Below are 7,083 nucleotides of genomic sequence, written 5' to 3'. Positions count from 1 at the left end.
TTTTGCTGTTACTAGCCCAAAACTTTGCAAAATTATAATTTTGCCCCTAGTTTGGCTTAACTTCAATATTCACCTCATTAAGGCCTCCAACATAACCTTTGGCCTACATTTATCTCTATTTTTCATTCCTAGGCCCTGAGACTTCCTCTGAGTCTCTAACTTCCTCTTTTCTCAGTCCCAGGAGGCTTTTCCCTTTGCGGTTTAGTCCTTGGGAATCCTGCTATCCTTCCAGAGAATCTCTAGGACCTCTGCTAAAAAAAGTCTAGTAGCTTGCCCATTTGAGGCTAATTTTGGTACTTCTAGGCCCAAAATTCAGGATGTGACAAGTCTCATCCCGTGGTTTAAATATTTTCAGGTGAAGGCTCTAGGCGTGCCCCGTCAGGGAGGGACACAGAGGCTTGAGCTACGTTAGGTGTAATGTCTCGGGCCTGTGTGCTATGTATAGTTGCTTGTATATTTCCACCTATGGGGTTATTTTGGTAATGTTTTATTGATATAGTAGTATTGTAAACTGAAGATTTATTTGACTTTTTATTTAGTCGGCCGGAGGCCATTTTGATGTTTTATGAAACTTTGGTCTATGTTTATTTGAAAAACAGGATGGGCTTATGTTTGATCTCTTTTGTCACTCGAGCCGGAGGCTTAGAGGCCTAATAGAATGAAATGAATGATTTTAGATTGTATGCAACTAGTGAGGTTTCGGCCCATAGGTTTGAGTCTCTGTTTAATGTTCACGCTATTTTCTTTTTCTGCTATTGTAGTTGTCTTAACGGTTTTCCCTTTCCTACCATAGTAGTGGTTGGATAACGAGTCATATTTATTTAATTAAGAAGGAGTTTTACAACAGTAAAGACTACAGAGAGGGTGACTCCTTTAGGTTCTTCTCTTGACTTGGGTTCTTTCATTCTTCTTCACTTTAAGCTTCCCAAGATGCTTCTCAAGGTTCTTTGACTCTTTTTTCTTCTTTGTGCCTCTAGCTCCTTTCATTTACCTATAATATCAACCAAGTTTCTTGTAATATATTGTTTCTCGTGATCTAAGGTAAATGAAAAATTGAATAAAAGTCATAAAAAACACTTGAAAAAGCATAAACTAAATACAAAAAGACAATGATAGAAATTAGCCCAAAACAAGCAAGAAGTATGTGAAACACTTCATGAACCTTCAAAATTACTCAATAAATGATATAAAGTTATGGTTAAATCAAAAATCAATCAACCCATTTGATATTAACAAATTTATATCATCAAACATTCAAAACAATAAGAAAAAAGGAAGAGAATAAATGAAGAGGAAACTCATGGTGTGGGAGACGAGTAAAATACGAGGAGAGTTTGAATGGTGAAAGACAATAGCAAGACAAAATGCAGCGAATGGACAGCAAAAAATGACAATATAAAGTGAGGTTTTGCCAAAAAATTGCAGTTTGGGTAGTGGGGCAGAGGAGGGGACCACGACACAAACTTTGAAACTTATCGTGCGATGAGATTTATTCAAACTTACAGTGAACATTTTTCATGGTGGTTATTATAATAACCACCATGAAAAGTTAAAACTTACCGTGCTTTAATTACAAAAAATGCTACCACTTTTTTATGGCATTTTTCTTTTTAACCACTGTAAAATGGTGTCGTTAAAAATATTTTTTTTTGGTAGTAGTGCATGATCAGAGAAAGCTTGGATGTTATTAAGTCCTAGAGCCTTAGAAGCTTGGAATGAAGATGGTTTAATTCTTTTAGCAACTTTTTTTTTTTTTGGGTGTTCTTTCGAATATTGCCTGGTGATTCGGACTTTCATGTAGCATACCATGGTTCTTGTTGGAGTTTTCTAGGCGTGATTCATTCTTTAAAGTGGGTTTCTTTTTCATTTTACTTGAACATCATTATATCATAATCTAATATTTAATATTTCTCCACTGTGGTTCAACTATGAAAAAACGGAAGTTCTATTTTGTATCATAAAATCAGTGGGAGGAAAAAGAAAAATCGTACAATTTAAAGCATTTTATCATACTTGTAATTTAATATTTCACTATTGCAAAATATATTGGGATCCATAATTCTGGTTTATTTCAAGTTGAAGCACATTATTTGGGTTAGAAAAGTTTCTTTTGATATTATAATTGCTTGTCAACATGAAGTTTCATCAATCACATGGTAGGAAATTCTGGCTTTTCTTCACTATTGTCATTTTTTCCTTTTAAACAAATTTCTTTTGATGTATTTTCTTGTTTTTTAGGGCATAACTTAAGTTTCTTCTGCTCTAGTACTTTGAAATTTTAAAACTTTACGTGTCTCTATAGAGAGAGAGAGATATATATATATATATATTTATATCATTTTGTTTTCTTTAAAAAAAATGAAAAGACAAATAAAATATGGGCAAGTGGGCCGATTGCTCTTTGCTTTTATCCTTGCATATTTAGCTTTCCAATATGCACGAAGACAGGAAAAAAGGAAGGAGAATTACAATCAAGTCTTAAGAAAGAGAAATAATTATTAAAAAGTCTCAATAACAACTTAAGTAACCTGTAATGATAAGTTTTAGAGTGAAGAATAATAACCTTTTAAACTTGTTTTATGATTTTTTTTTTTGCGGACCTCATTGTAATTCTCCCAAAAAAGAAAATGACAATTAAATAAAATAAAACTCATCTATTGTATTTCTCAATTGTTTTTCCCCCTCGCTTTACTATAATTAAGCCGAAGTTAAAATATTTCATATAGCTGACCAAAATATTCACATGTTACTAATGTTTCAATTTGACATGTTAGTTGAGCTAAAAAAAATTTGCATTCTAGTAAATTATATTAATATAAAATTTATAAAAGTGTGAATATTTTTAAAATCTATGTAACGTACATAAAATGAATAAAACTATACTATTAAATTATGATTATATTCTAACCTTTTAGGCATCTCATTTATGCTTGATATAAAATTTATTCTTAGGGAAAATGGCAATAAAAGACCCATGAAATAGCAAAACAGAAAAATAGACACCCAAATAAAGAAAATTGCTTGGAGAGACCAGATCATAAATTGCAATTATCAAATTAAGCTTAAAAGACCAAAATACCCTTCTTTCCTTCTTCTCTTTCGATTCCTCTCCCTCTCATGTTCCTTCTCTTTCCTCCTTCCTCTTCCTACTCTTTCTCCCCTGCCCTCTGTTCTTGCTCCGCCACACTAACTCTTCTCCCTCCTCCTCCATTTCTTCTATTTCGCAGCGGTGGCTACAATAAGGATTGAAGCATTCTTAGTGGCAAACTCAAGATCTTCTCTCATGGCTTGTTCAGTGAAGGCGAACTCCGGATCTCCACCGTCAACATGTTACAAACCCTTTGGGTTCCCAAGCTTCCATGGTCTATGATTTATGTTCACCATCAACAACAATTTCAATTTTGATTTCCATTTTCATTTCTAGAGAGTTTGAAAAAACCAGGTGGAAGGAATGAAAACTGTGAAAGGTTCAATGAGTTCTTATTCAATTCGTTTGCATCTTCTTCATTTGGGAAGATGAGTGTTAGTTCTTATACTGGACAAAGAGAGATAGATGATACTAATTTTCTTCTTTTGATACTAATTCACCTCTTTCTCTTCTCCATGCTAGAGGAGAAAGAAGCCTATGATGATCAATGATAGATACCTGGTATCGTATTGAGACTTTTGGTTTTTTTTCCCTTTTTATTTGAATTCGTTTGTTGTAGAGAGAAAGTTTTGGTGATGGTGATGATTTTAATCAAAGTTGTAAATAGTCTATGATAGATTTTTAGTTTGGGTTCTTGAGATTGACAAATGATGTGCTTATTGAATGAAGAACTTTGCTCATTTCTATGCTTTGTTCTGACAGCTGGTTTATTAGTTGAATAATGTATATAACAAGTTCTGATAAACAATTTATAGGAATTTAAGTTTTTATATTAAAATGACAAAATTTTCACAATTCATTAGTGAATAACAAGTTTAGTAAAGTCAATAACAAGTTCAGTAACATATATGACCAATTTTGATAAGCAATTCATAGGAATTTAAGTTTCTGTGTCAAAATGACAGAATTTTCACAATTCCTTGGCAAATGACAATTTTAGTAAGGTTAATGACAAGTTGAGTAAGGCATATGACAAGTTCTGATAAGCAATTCATAGAAATTTAAGTTTCTGTGTTAAAATGACAAAATTTTCACAATTCCTTGGCGTGTGACAAGTCCAATAAGGTCTATGACAAGTTATGATGAGCAATTAATAGAAATTTAAGTTTATGTGTTAAAATAACAGAATTTCCACAATTCCTTGGCGAATGACAAGTTTGGTAAGGTCAATGACAAGTTCAGTAACGCATGACAAGTCCTGATAAGCAATTTGTAGAAATTTAAGTTTCTATGTTAAAATAACAGAATTTCCACAATTTCTTAACAAATGAAAAGTTTAGTAAGATGAATGATAATTTCTAATAAGTAATTCATATAAATTTAATGTTTTCTATTCAAATAACAATTTTCAGATTTATTTAGAAGATGATAAGTTTTAATAGGCAATTCATGACAAGTTTAATAAGGCAAATGATAAGTTAGTAAGATGAATGACAATTTGTAGTAAGCAATTCATACAAATTTAATTTTTTCTATTCAAATGATAATTTTCAAATTTCTTTAGTAGATGACAAGTTCTGATAAGCAATTCATGACAAGTTTAGCTAGGCGAATGACAATTTTAGTAAGACAGATGACAACTTCTGATGAGCATTTCACACGAATTTAATTTTCTCTGTTCAAATGACAGAATTTTCAGATTTCTTTAGCAAACAAGAAGTTCAGTAAGGCAAATAACAGAATTTCTGTGTTAATATCACTGCATTTCTATCACCACGTGTCTAATTAAGTGGACAACATTAAATAGCTCTATATTGTTACAATATAAAACTGATTAACAAAACTAATACCATTAACTTTGTTTAGTTCAGAAAATGACATTATTTTCATATTTTACTTGCCAATAACAAGTCATTATCAGGAAATAACATTAATGTTATCACTAATAACAAAAAATTAATATATCCATGACATCAACCTTTTCATATATTTTAGGGGAAAAAAACACATCCACATTTTTCTCATTAACCACATATATATGCAAAACAACAACATTGTTATGCTCATCAACAATATATCATTATTTTCGGAACGCTTTATAATGTTAGTACCACTATATGCACATAGTGTGCAATTACAAAATTTACATGAGAAATAACAACATTCTTATTGTTAGTGTGGCAGTTTCACCCAAGCAGGGGTGAATTGGGTGATAAAAATTTGCTCTTAAAAACAAATAACAAAATCAAGAAAAGTAAATAGGTTCAGAGAGATTTCATCGAAGGAAAGTCAAAGAAGAAGAACATGTAAGATTTTATATTGGTTCGATCTTAACCACTTGACCTATATAAGCTTATAATCCCCTCAAGAATCCTACACTCTTGAGTCACTCGCTAAAATGAGTAAAAAGATTTACAGACTCTCTTTTAAGAGTGTATAAAATAAACACTAATGCTCAGAGTAAGAAACAGAGTATTGAATGTAGGAAATTAATTCGGCAGTTGGTAGCTCAAGTTCATTCACCACTTTATTCAATGCTCTTCGTGTTTTATACTGAGAGATTTTTAGTTATCTATTAGACACGAGAGCTTGAACCGTTGAAGTAGCATTTGTGTAGGTTGGTAGTTTTAACGGTTGTTTTGTATTTAATGTGTTTCTGACAAGTAGCTTACCCCTACAATATTTTTTCGTTGAACCTCGTAACCTAAAGAAAATGTCTCTGTAATACGTTACTTCATTAGTGAATATAAATGATTAAAATAAGAGATGATAATCCTTGGAATTTAACTTATAAATTAAAGTTCACAGATCAAGGATCATAGAATCACAAAATTAATTCTTCGAAGATCCCATCGATAAGCAGCTTAATTTATAAAGTTATTGATTAATTGGAAACATGAGAATTCTGAAACAAGACTCACTTAACGAAGTTATTATAGATCAAGGACTTTATGGAAAAAGTTATCGATAAAGAGTGAAGGTTAACCAAGGTGATTTATGATGATTCTTCAAAGGTTAAGTGAAAATACTTGTTTCTTGAATTTCATCTTAATCGGGGGCTTTTTTTGCTCTTTATAAAAATATAAGATGAATAATAAAAGCTGAGAAAAGCTTAAAGATAAAACAATATATTTTCTGAAAGTAGTATTGAACAAAATAACTGAGCCTTATATAGCACGTTATCGATAATTCACTTTATCCAAAAGCTTATCGATAGCTAAAGTAAGCTTACAAATCCAATTTAAACAATTTTATCTGAAAAGTTATCGATAATTGACTTTATCGAAAAGATGTTAGGAAAGACACTTAAGAAAAAACTTGGACAAAGACAAAGAATGATAGGAAAAACGTGACTTTAATCGACAAAGTGATCGACAAATGTACTTATCGATGAAATGACCAATAACTGTGTTTATCAATAAGATTATTGATTAACTTTTGAACAAAACTTGAAAGTTTAAAAAAACAGGCAGAGATTTATCAAACATTTTATCGAACAATAGAAGAATTTTAGTAAAATAATACTTACTCAGTTTCAGATCAAGTTATCGAGGATTATAGAAATCGATAAACATATCGATAAGCCAAAAAGCATTCAAACTGGTTATAGTGCAGTGAAACTTACCTATTTATCTGAAAGATGATTGAAAACCTCATTCGATAAGGTTATCAATAAATGCTTATCAGTAAAGCTAAATGCAGAGAAACTTACTATTTTTCCAAAAGGTAATCGAAAACTTTGTTTACCCAACAAGTTATCAATAAGCACTTACAGTAATGATATGCAGAGAAATTTAACTTTTTATTTTGTCATCATCAAAACTTTAAATCTAACTCTTATAACTAATAATAAAAAATCATTATAGTTATGATAACAATTATTTTTGTAATATTAAATAACACTCTTAATCCTCCTCAACAAAATTAAATATTGTGTGCATAAATAAATAAATTTAAAAAAGAAAAGAAAAAAGCAAGGGGGGGGGGACGTTGGG

This window comes from Neltuma alba, unplaced genomic scaffold (genome assembly GCF_004799145.2).
Source record: "Neltuma alba isolate B1F8T4 unplaced genomic scaffold, ASM479914v2 tig00010315_pilon, whole genome shotgun sequence".
Taxonomy (NCBI): Eukaryota; Viridiplantae; Streptophyta; class Magnoliopsida; order Fabales; family Fabaceae; genus Neltuma; species Neltuma alba.
Note: the sequence above shows the minus strand (reverse complement) of the source record.